The sequence below is a fragment of the Acanthopagrus latus genome, chromosome 4, assembly GCF_904848185.1.
Source record: "Acanthopagrus latus isolate v.2019 chromosome 4, fAcaLat1.1, whole genome shotgun sequence".
Lineage (NCBI taxonomy): Eukaryota > Metazoa > Chordata > Actinopteri > Spariformes > Sparidae > Acanthopagrus > Acanthopagrus latus.
Window position 1 is genome coordinate 3,494,986 of NC_051042.1, and position 10,962 is coordinate 3,505,947.

Sequence of the window (10,962 nt, forward strand, 5' to 3'; positions counted from 1 at the left end):
CCTAAGTGTGTGAAGGAGAGGTATCGTCGGTCCTTCCTTCCTGCTGCTGTTAGGCTGTATAACCAGCACTGCTCCATATAGACCTCAACCTGTATTCTGCACTGTGCAGTAAGTCTGTACAAACTCATTTCAATACCCATTTATTATCTATACTTAAAATCTGTATATATGTGCTGTTCATTTTTGCACTTTATCATGTAAAGATGTGTATATGTCGATTCTATTTTCTTTCCTTTTAAATTATATTGTCTATTTTGCTATTGGTCTATTCTTGTAACATTCTGACGCTGCTGCGACAAACAAATTTGCTGATGGTCAGAGGCAACCTGTATAAAACTCAGGTATATTCATTGAAGAAACACACCCAACAGGAAAGATGCGCACGCAGTGCGCTGTGAGTTCAGAGCCGCAGACTTTGGAAAAGTTCAAATTGATTTCAAGCGAGAGGCCAAGAGGAGCATCTCAGCGCACAGTGATGTAGGAGCTCCTGGAGGAGGAGAGAGGATCCCCGCGCTCCCTCCACTGATGAGTGGTCATCATCATCATCATCATCATCATCATCATCATCATCATCATGGACCGGAACAACAGTACGGTTCCTGTTAAACAGACAGACATTGTTCTTCTCTGACTGCAGTGAACGTCTTTAGTGGTGATGTACTGTGGCTGTGTGGTAAATGTGTTGTTATGTACCCTGTCATTAATACAAGGTGGTCTGGATACATGGATCACAATACTTGGTAATAAATGTGAAAGCCATCGTTGGATTTGTGGTTTCTTAAGTTTTGAGAGACAGGGTAACGAATAATCATGGACAAGACATGTGGTGGGAAAGTCCATCCCAATAAGTAGAAAAAAGGAGATATTTAACTCAAAATAAATGTTGAAATAGTTCACTTTCTGTACATTTGAGGTTGCAAGATTTTGGATGTAACATTAAAAAAGCTTTATGTTGGCCCGCATGTGATATGCGATATAGTGAACCATGGCAGTGTGACAGACAGTGAGCCATCATTCATCATATCAGTGAGATTCTTTGGTGTTTAGCTCCAAAATAACACATAGAAAAGACATTACAATAGAGAAGAACCTTGGAAATAGATCAAATAAATACACGTACAAATAAATGCTGGAACAATCAATCATATTCAATTACAGAAAAATGAAGCAGTGCATAAAGAACTCACACACACACACACACACACACACACACACACACACACACACACACACACACACACACACACACACACACACACACACAGGACGACATAGTCAGCTCAGATGTCCTGAGCTCAAACGATCAATATCGGTAAGAAAGAAGAACAAACTGTGCCCCCTGTTGTTTCCGGATGCATTCGCAACAGCGACACTGAAAGCACACGATAGACTAGCCCTCATTTTGAGCGCAGGAAGCTACCATCTGTAATAGCCTAGCGGTTTAACTACATGCAATTACTAACATTCCCATTGCGCATGCGCACAACCATAGGGATGCAGAGGTTATGAGTTCGCGTCCAGACACTGAATGGTCCGTCTGTCAAAAAGTTGAGGCAGTGCCTGCGCGGCCACCTTTGAATAGCTGTGATTGACTGACAGCCATTTAGATTGCAGTGTTTCTTGCACACTATCCAACTTGACTGTCTCTGTCCATGATACTGAACTTCAGCATTAGTTAATTAATTTGATATGTTGCAATCTGCACCAGTTCAGTTTGAAATATCTAGCTTATGTCTTAATAGAGAATTCTAGAGAACAAATACCCCAAGTATAGTGCGTCGTATTAGTTTGATGTGTAATATATGAGAGCACTAAGAGTCTTTAAATGGTTCTAGCCTCACTATATTGACCTCCAATCCATGTAAAATCATGCTTTAAGGTGCTGCTGATGACGTGTGAGCATCTTGTGTGAACTGCCCTTTTCCAGGTCACCGTGGTGGAGAGGAGGTCGTGTTGCTCCGGTATTAAAAATTAATTTATGGAGTCACGAGACCATGCGCTGCAAGATGTCTGCCAGAAAATTGACTCTAGCTATCTTGGCCTATAATCCTTCAGAAAATCCACATTAGAGCGTCACAATACACAAACACCAGGAACCAAAGACAAACTTAAAGCTGCAGTCTGGAGTTTTGAGAAAAAAGTGGACTTAGTCAGAATATTTGAATGATACAGCTCCCAGATTCCTCCTTCTTCCTCTCTGCTGTGCTGCAGCCCTGCCTTCAAAGCCCCTCCCACAGAGGAGCCTGCAGAGCACCAGCAGGCTTGTAACCACGGTAACAGAGGACGCCAGATAACCAAAATGTTGCATTCAAAGTAACAACAACAACACAATCCCTGATTGTTCTATTTCTGATCAATAATACTTAATTACAATGACAAGTGCCTCATACTGACCGCTGTAGATATCCCGAGAAACAAACAATATTCCTCACATCGAGGTAGACGGAGCTAACAGGTAATCATTCAGGTCATCATCATCGCCATGCTGCCTTTCTGAAGCAGGAGTAACTTTATTTCTCTAACACAATTTAAAATCTTTAGAGCGTCCTGAACTCAAACTAACATTATAACCGCTCTGATATTTATTCTGGTGTTGGGCTTGAAAGTATCTGACCAGATAACAGCAGCCACCGACAGCCATAGTGGTGAGGTTCCTACCATACCAAGACCGGTGTGACAGTTTAGCTGGTATATATTTTGACTGTTGAGGGTCCCAGATGTGTTGGAGGCGTCTCAAGAAGGGTCCTTGGCCAGGACAAACATTCCCACCACCCCACTCGTCGATCCAGGTTACTTATATGTTCAGTATTTTTGATATGGCTTTTACACTACTATTCTACACAGAGATCCCGGGGGCTGTGAACTGCAAACCACTGTACAACTAACTGGCATTTATCATCACAGTGTTACATACATGGGTGGTTGTAAATACTCAATAAAAACATTATAAAAACACATAGATGGGTTTGGGGCTACCTGTACACTAAACATACAAGGAGTACATAACGTTTATAATCATCACAGAACTTGACATGCGTTGTTTTTGGTCCCTATCTTTTTCCTGAATATATTCATAAGTGTGTGAATGTGTAAGTGAGGCATTAACTTATAGCGCTTTGTAGAAGGGTGCTTTATAAAGTTCACTCCATTGACTCATATTAGTTTACGGGACAGAGCTGCTACATCCAATATGGCGACAACTCTCAACACCTGAGGATTGAGGTGAGTTTTCTGATCCTTGGCTCAGAGTCAGCCCTCTAAAGGTACAGTGTGTTAATCAAAGTCTGTGTCCCTCTCAGTTTGTGTCTAGGCTGCTGGCCTGTTTGTGATGTCCAGGTGTAAAAGTGATCTTTAACTATATCTGTCTGTCTCTTGAGTTGTGTTTTAGGGACAATACCATCAGTAATGTTTGGACACGTAGCAGAAGAATGGTGGTTTATAAACCTGCAGTCTTAACCACTACCACTTCACTAGTCATTTATGTGGCCTGTGAAGCAGTTTGTAACAGCCTTCAGTTTAACCACTGGTGCCACCTGCTGACATTTACACATGACTGCAGCTGAGAAGGTTTTATTGTACTGTCAGGTTAGATGTCTTCAGGAAAAAAAAAACAACAAAAACAAAACAAGCAGAGATCCTTTATCTTCCAGTACATTGTTATTTATTATATCATTGACCTGTTTATTCTGTTACTGGAAGCACTGGGAGTCCAGCTGCTACCAGTCAGCCACAGTGGGCGGCTCCATACCAACTACACAAACCTGCCTCCCCTGAGAGCTACACAGCTGTTTGAGACTTGAACTTGTGGAAAACAAAATTCACTTAATACTATGACTTTAAAGTGAAGAGCTCCCTCTGCTGAACTTTATCTTTAACACCAGCGTCAACAAATCACAACTTCTCTTTCAAGCACACATTCAGAGACAAAATGACAGTCAGTAACAGACAGTAAATAACAAACACAAATCAAACAGCAGCACTTAATTTCAGTTCCAACTGCACATTACAACATGAAGAGGTTAAAACTCCAGGAGAGAAAGTTAAACCTGTTCATGAAATCTGGACAGAGGGTCAAAACTGAAAGATAAAAAGAACCTTGATAAAGAACAAAAACAACACAAACGACACAAAGTGAACATAACAAAACACATTTACCACAAAGTGCATATAGAGGGATCATGCATTACAACATTAAAGCCAAATATCTGTTTTTAGTGCTTCACAGTTCTTCAGTTAATTTAATGTTTTATGGTGTAATTTCTGTTTTGAGCTGCTGAATGTTCTCTGATCTAAAGTTCATCTGATTTCTCTTTACATCCAGCAGGAGGTCAGTACAGGATATACTGTCAGTGTTAATGTCATATCTCATTCAGGCCCAATTCATCATTGCACACAGTCGTTACACATGGTGTACGACGACAACATGTTTCTCAGCATTATTCAGTAAAGTGAACACAGAGCAGATCTCAGATCCGTCTAATAAGTTACAGAGTTTGATGAGACGTCTGTCAAAGTAATGGACAACATGACGGTGAAGAACAACGCTTTCTCCATCAACTCCATTACTTTTTTTTTGTCATTTACTTTTTATTGGTTTGTGATTATGCATATTAACGAACAAACAATCAACATGAAGACCTATAGACGAGTGCAAAAAAAAGGGGACTGGTAAACACGTCCAGTCGTGAAAGTGGGGAAAAAAAAGGTAAAGAGAAAAGTAAATACATAGAAGTATTGTGATAGTCCAGTCTGAGACTACCTGAAGTCCGGTCTAATGGTAGAGACATATGTAATCCATTTTTGCCAATTTTTAATAAATACCTCTTTTTGTGTCCTTAGATGAATTCTTTCCATTACAAAGATTCTGTACACAGTATCAATCCATTCACCTACACTAGGTGTCACCCTCTTCAGCCATTTCTTCGTTACTAATTTCTTACAAGCCACCAGTAATATTCTCAGCAAATATTTATCTTTGTTCCTCCACTCCAGTTCCTCTAGATCCACCAAATATAACAAACTGAAACAAAAAGTTATTTTGGTTGCCATCAACTCCATTATTGTTGCTCAATGTTTTCTAATTCCTCCACTGAACTCATCAGACTGCAAGTGAATAAAGAAAAAGGTAATAAACAGCCAACACAACTCTCCATTTTTGTGTCCACCTGTCGAGTGCAACAACTTGATCCAGGATGTTGTGGTGGACACAGGTCTCTGTGGAAACACAAAAGTGCATGATATAATGTTGTTTAACCGGCCCGAGCCCTGTTTGTCCTTTTGCTTCATGGACTATTAGCCAAGTGCAGGATTAAAACAGAGCTTGATCCCCTTCTCCTCCTCCTCGGTTCCCTGATTGTCTCACAGCCTGCTGCTCTGTTCAGATCTGTCCATCGTATAGACCTGTTTCCTTAAATTTTGTTGATCAAACTGTTTCCTCTGAGCCAGCAGAGATGTTTATTTCACCAGATCCTCCACTGGAGTCTGAGCATAAATGTTGTTTATCAGAAAGACAGTGAATAAATAAAATGTAAAAAAAAACAAAAAACAAAAAACAAAAAAAACAACCAACACAACTACCACCACTGCTGTCAGTCCACGATAGACCCCGATACTTCCACGTCTTGCAGCATTTGTACTGTTAGATGTGTCTGTGTTCGGTCTCTCAGGTTCGGGCCAATCCCTTGCTGCTGTAAAGAGACAAAACAACAGCGGAGCTGAAAAAGCTGCTGAATTGAACTTGTTAATAAAGTTCTACTGACTTCTACCCAACCAACTTAACAGAGACACTGAGCTAACAATCACTGGAGTTCAAAATGTGATTTCTCCACAGTTTACAGCGATACCGGCCTGAATCCTCAGTCCTGAGTTCATGTTCATGCTAACGTCAGTTTACAGCCTTTCCTCATGTTAGCCGCTGACCTAACGTTACTGTGCAGGCTAACGGTTAGCTTACTCGTACAGTTCAAATATTGAGGACAAAATCTCTTCTAGTTTAAAACACTTACTCACCAGGAAACCACTTGAAAACTCACTCCACAATGATGTATTTAAAGCAGGTCCTCTCTATCGATTCCTGTTTTCAAACACCATTATTCTGCATCCCGCATTTGTCTTTTCGTAAGGCGCTTCTTTCAACGAGACGTAAAGTGACCTGTCAATCAAATGAGATGGCGCCTGAGCTGACCAATCAGGTTCCAGGGGTGACCAGCCATCCCTGTAGCTCCACCCCTGTATGAATTCTTATGAATTATTACTTCATGAAAATTCTTTTCAGGCCATTTCAGCCAAACGGAGGCCAATTATTTCAAAAGTAAAGCAAATTGAAATGTGAAAAGTGCTTTGTGAGGGAGTGAGTGAGTGCTGCTTGTGACTGTGTGTCAGGCATAATAACTGGCTATAAAAATAATTGTGCACCATGAGTGATAGGAGGACGACGAGAGACGGCTATAAATACGGGCGGAGCTCTTCAATGATAGTGTAGGAATGATTACACTGAAACTGCTCCCGCTAGGCGGGCTCTGGGACTCCTCTCGGAGCTTGCCCATAGCTGGTTGATCCGTTGGGTCCCGCTTGGTTAACTGCACTTGACTCGCAGACGGGCCGTCTCGGCCATGAGCGACGGTTGGGGCCTGGCTCCCCAACATAGGCAGAGGGACGCTCTGATGCGATCTCGCTCCGACTCTGGGTCCGGCAGTGGATCTGGTTGAGTTGGATTGTAGAATAGCGGTAGAGCGTTGGTGAAATCAGAACCTACCTAGCTGGGTGCTAGACTTTTTCTATTATAATGTGAAACAAGAAATCAATTATCATCTTTTTTATTTTTTTTTATTTTTTGCTCTCATCCTGACCATCATAATGCTAAACCATTATATTTTTCACCTCAAGGTACACATTCTGCCTTCACATTAATGGTTCAGGGGGGCAAATAACATTCTTGGGACATTGGAAACAATTATTTGTGAGTCTGATCATTGAGTCTGTGTTTTGTCATTTCCCAGTTCCTCATGATCTGACCCTGCCTGTATTTGGGGTGTCGTCTCAGTGAGCACTGACTAAGCCAGTGGTTCTCAATTATTTTCTGTTAGGCCCCCCTTAGGAAGAAGAAAATGTTGCAGGCCCCCCTGCCATGATTACAATTAGTATCATTTGTCCAAAACTTGTTATATGTACAGAGAAAAGAAAAAAAGACATATAGATCAACTTGCAACAAGGAATAACTTTATTAACATTGTTTCTCAGTCTCTTACAGAAAAGATTAGTGCATTAAAGTGCAATTTGCCTGAATAAAAAAATAAATCCTTATTTAAACTATTTTAGGTAACTTCAACACTCCTGGCTCCTGTAAACATTTTTTAACAACTGATTTGATACCATTTGATTTGTCTTTGAGTTTATCTACCAGCTGTTCTTCAAGATCATCGGCAATGTCGTTTATACGTCTGGCGACAGTGTCATTGGACAGAGGGATAGTTTTTAGTTTTGCAGCACTTGCATCATCCAGCATGACAGAGACCATGTCTACTGCTGCAGCCAGTATCAGCTCCTCTGCGATGGTGTGGGGTTTCTTGCACTGAGCAGTTTGGTGCGCTACCTTATATGATGCCAACAGTGCTCGCTGGTTAACTGATGTAGCAGTCACAAAACGGGATGATTGCTGTCAATATTCGGAGCGTTTTCTCTGAAAAAACTCAAGCGGTTTGTCGGCATGATTGGGATGTACTGTGTTTAAGTGACGCCTTAATTTATTCGGCTTCATGCTGTCCGCTGCCAACATTTTAACACACAATAAACATACTGGTCTTTCCTCGTCCCCGACCGTAGTTACAGTGAAGCCAAGCGCTACATACGTTTTGTCATATTTCTTTGTCTTGGGTTTTGAATGAATTTCCTTTGTCTCATTATCTTCCTCTCTTACGGCCTTTCTTTTCATCCCTGTCAAATATTTTTCCATGTTCCCTCAGTTTGTTTACATCTCTTACCGCCGGCTCTGTTAAAAAAACACCATAGAGCTAATATTGCGCACAATGAGAGCGCCACTGCCACCTACTTTCTGGATGTGCAATTACACTTTAATCGAGTGCAACAAGAGCAAGCACTCGCGCCCCACTTGAGAAGGACTGGACTGAGCTGACAGTGGGGGTTGAGGGTTTGTTGCTCCTCCTGCTCATGCGAATATTCATTTGTTTTATTTGTGTGTAAACAAATAAAGCAAAACTTGATATTGCATTAAATATGAGCATATGTAGTGGGAGACTACCTTCCTTATCCGTCCAATTATTCCACTATCAGACCCTGTGACTCCGCTCAAAAGTTAAAGTCCAAATCTGAGGAGAAACGGCTCTGAGACTAAGTCCAAAACCAGAGGCAAGACAGCTCAGAGACTAAGTCCAAATCAGAGACAAGACAGCTCAGAGACTAAGTCCAAATCAGAGGCGAGGCAGCAAGTCTTCAGTCCAAAAAGGTGTTTATTCCAAGAGAAGAAGTTATAAATCCATGAGGTACCCCGGGGCAACTGAGAAATCTCCCCCGATCACCCTCTTTTTATACTCGGGGTCAAGGTCACCAGTGCCCTCCTGGACCACCCCCCTCGTCATGATCACGCGAGACTGTCATCTTACTATTCTCATTTTTGTCTGACTTCCTTAAGGCCTACAAAGTGTCTCACCCAGGCCCCTATCTGTGGCCTTGGGTGAGCTGTAGCTGCACCTGCCGCTCCCCCACTCCAGCCTTTATTTTAAAGGGAGCATCAAACCTTGGTCTTTCATCAGGCTCAAATTCCCTGTTAACACAGAACTGCAAGGGGTATTCTCAAATCAATGTATATGCATGATCATGACCCTATTTATATTGCCACTACACATATTCATGTTTAACATCTACCCCAGAAATGTTTGAACCAAGAAGATATTCTGCTTTGAGTAACATTTTGTGTCTCATGTGATTTCACCTTGTTGTTGTTGTTTTGTTTTGTTTTTTTAATCTTAAAATGACATGTACTTCTACCCAGCACATTTATCTCTGCACAGCGAAGCTGAAACCTCCAGAATAAGTCACAAAAAGCAAAACAGTTTTTGAGAGGATGGACATTTTGATAAACAGGTTGTCTTCCAAAGGCCTTGCAGCCACAAGGTCGAGGGTCAAGTGGTCCCATTTGTTGATTAATCATTGGTGAATCCACAGGTTACAACTTACCAACACAATCTAAAGGGTGACATATTAGAAAGTGGTAGCATCATGTTGTGTCTGTTGTAGATGACAGAGTGGTGGCTCTTTGAGAAGTGTCCATTCCTCCAGCAGCTGAGGTCACCGTGATCGTGCAGGTGTGATGCTTTTATTATTGCACATGTACAGTATGTAATGAGTTTGAACAATCAGAGAATAAAAAACTCGCTGTCACCTTAGTTGCGCTGCTATAGTTGCTAGAGGACATTGCCAATGCGCTACTAAGGTGAGAGCGAGTTTTTATCAGGGGCCGTACTGTTGCTCTGGACCATGATGATGATGATGATGATGACCACTCATCAGTGGGGGGAGCGCGGGGATCCCCTCTCCTCCTCCAGGAGCTCCGACACTGACTGTGCGCTGAGATGCTCCTCTTCGCATCTCGCTTGCAATCATATTGAACTTCCAAAATCTGCGGCTCTGAACTCACAGCGCTCAAATCTTCTGACACTTCCTTCCATTCCAGTTCATTCATTTTGTTGCCAAAGCCAGAAAATACAAATTTTCATCTGTCAGGTTGATCAATCATTACTTCACGGTCTGTAAAATGACGCTTCTTCTTCTTCGACTGCTTCTTTGCTTCTGACATTTCTTACCATCCTGGCCCGTTGAACACAATCCAGGTAACTGAGGGCATGTTTTAAAGCCTTTCATAGTTAACCCGCGTAAAACTTCAGGATGATTGAGATGCACAAGGAGAAGACACGTGGGGACAGACATAAGTGGGGTTTTATGCATCTGGCGAGAAGACTGCGTGCGCATGTTTCCTGTTGAGTGTGTACACAAGTTTCTTCACATGAATATACCGGAGTTTTATACAGGTTGCCTCTGACCATCAGCATCATTTCATATTTTGATAATGACAGACATTTGATTTTAAACATGTCAGCCTTCAACATGACTTGATCCAACTCGTATCTAATTGTTCCTATCTGATCAGAAATCCTTTAATGTCCCGCAGATGGGGAAATTTGTGTGTCGCAGCAGCGTCAGAATAGACCAATAGCAAAATAGACAATATAATTAAAAAGGAAAGAAAATAGAATCGACATATACACATCTTTACATGATAAAGTGCAAAAATGAAAAGCACATTTTTTATATACAGATTTTAAATATAGATAATAAATGGGTATTGAAATGAGTTTGTACAGACTTACTGCACAGTGCAGAATACAGGGTGAGGTCTATATGGAGCAGTGCTGGTTATACAGCCTGACAGCAGCAGGAAGGAAGGACCGACGATACCTCTCCTTCACACACTTAGGGTGGATCAGTCTGTTGCTGAAGGAGCTGCCCAGTGCTGTCAGAGTGAACTGCGGGGGGTTGGACCCCTGCACCAGTAGCTATGGCAGCTTGTCCATCATCAGATTGTCCTGATCAGATGCGCTCCTAGTGTCAGTGTCCCGAACGTGACTGACGTACATGAGGAATTAGTAAATGACAAAAGACGGACTCCACCATTAAAGAACACAATCTAACGACGTTATGTCCACCTGACACAGTTATAAGGTACTTGCCTGCACGCTCCTATTTCAGGGACGGACATTTGTAATGTCCCGAAAAAGTTTTCTGAAGCTTTTAAACATAAAGTGAAAATAATAATGGTTTAGCATTATCTTGCGGATGTGTGGGGAAAGCAAAACAATAAAAACATAGTTGATATCTGCAAACTCATTAAACAATAAAAATAACGGACTGACTGAGTCAGCCCGGTAGGAGCCAATTCCACAGCCTTCA

The 10,962-nt window shown here is 41.7% G+C and overlaps 1 long non-coding RNA gene across 1 annotated transcript; it reads right to left on the minus strand.

Annotated features, from left to right (window-relative positions):
- Window positions 1–3,637: 3,637 nt before the first annotated feature.
- LOC119018152 lies at window positions 3,638–6,151 on the minus strand. The gene is made up of 2 exons (XR_005074662.1): window positions 6,010–6,151; window positions 3,638–5,687 (listed from the first exon to the last, which is right to left on the minus strand). It is a non-coding gene; the product is annotated as an uncharacterized LOC119018152 (long non-coding RNA).
- Window positions 6,152–10,962: the final 4,811 nt, after the last annotated feature.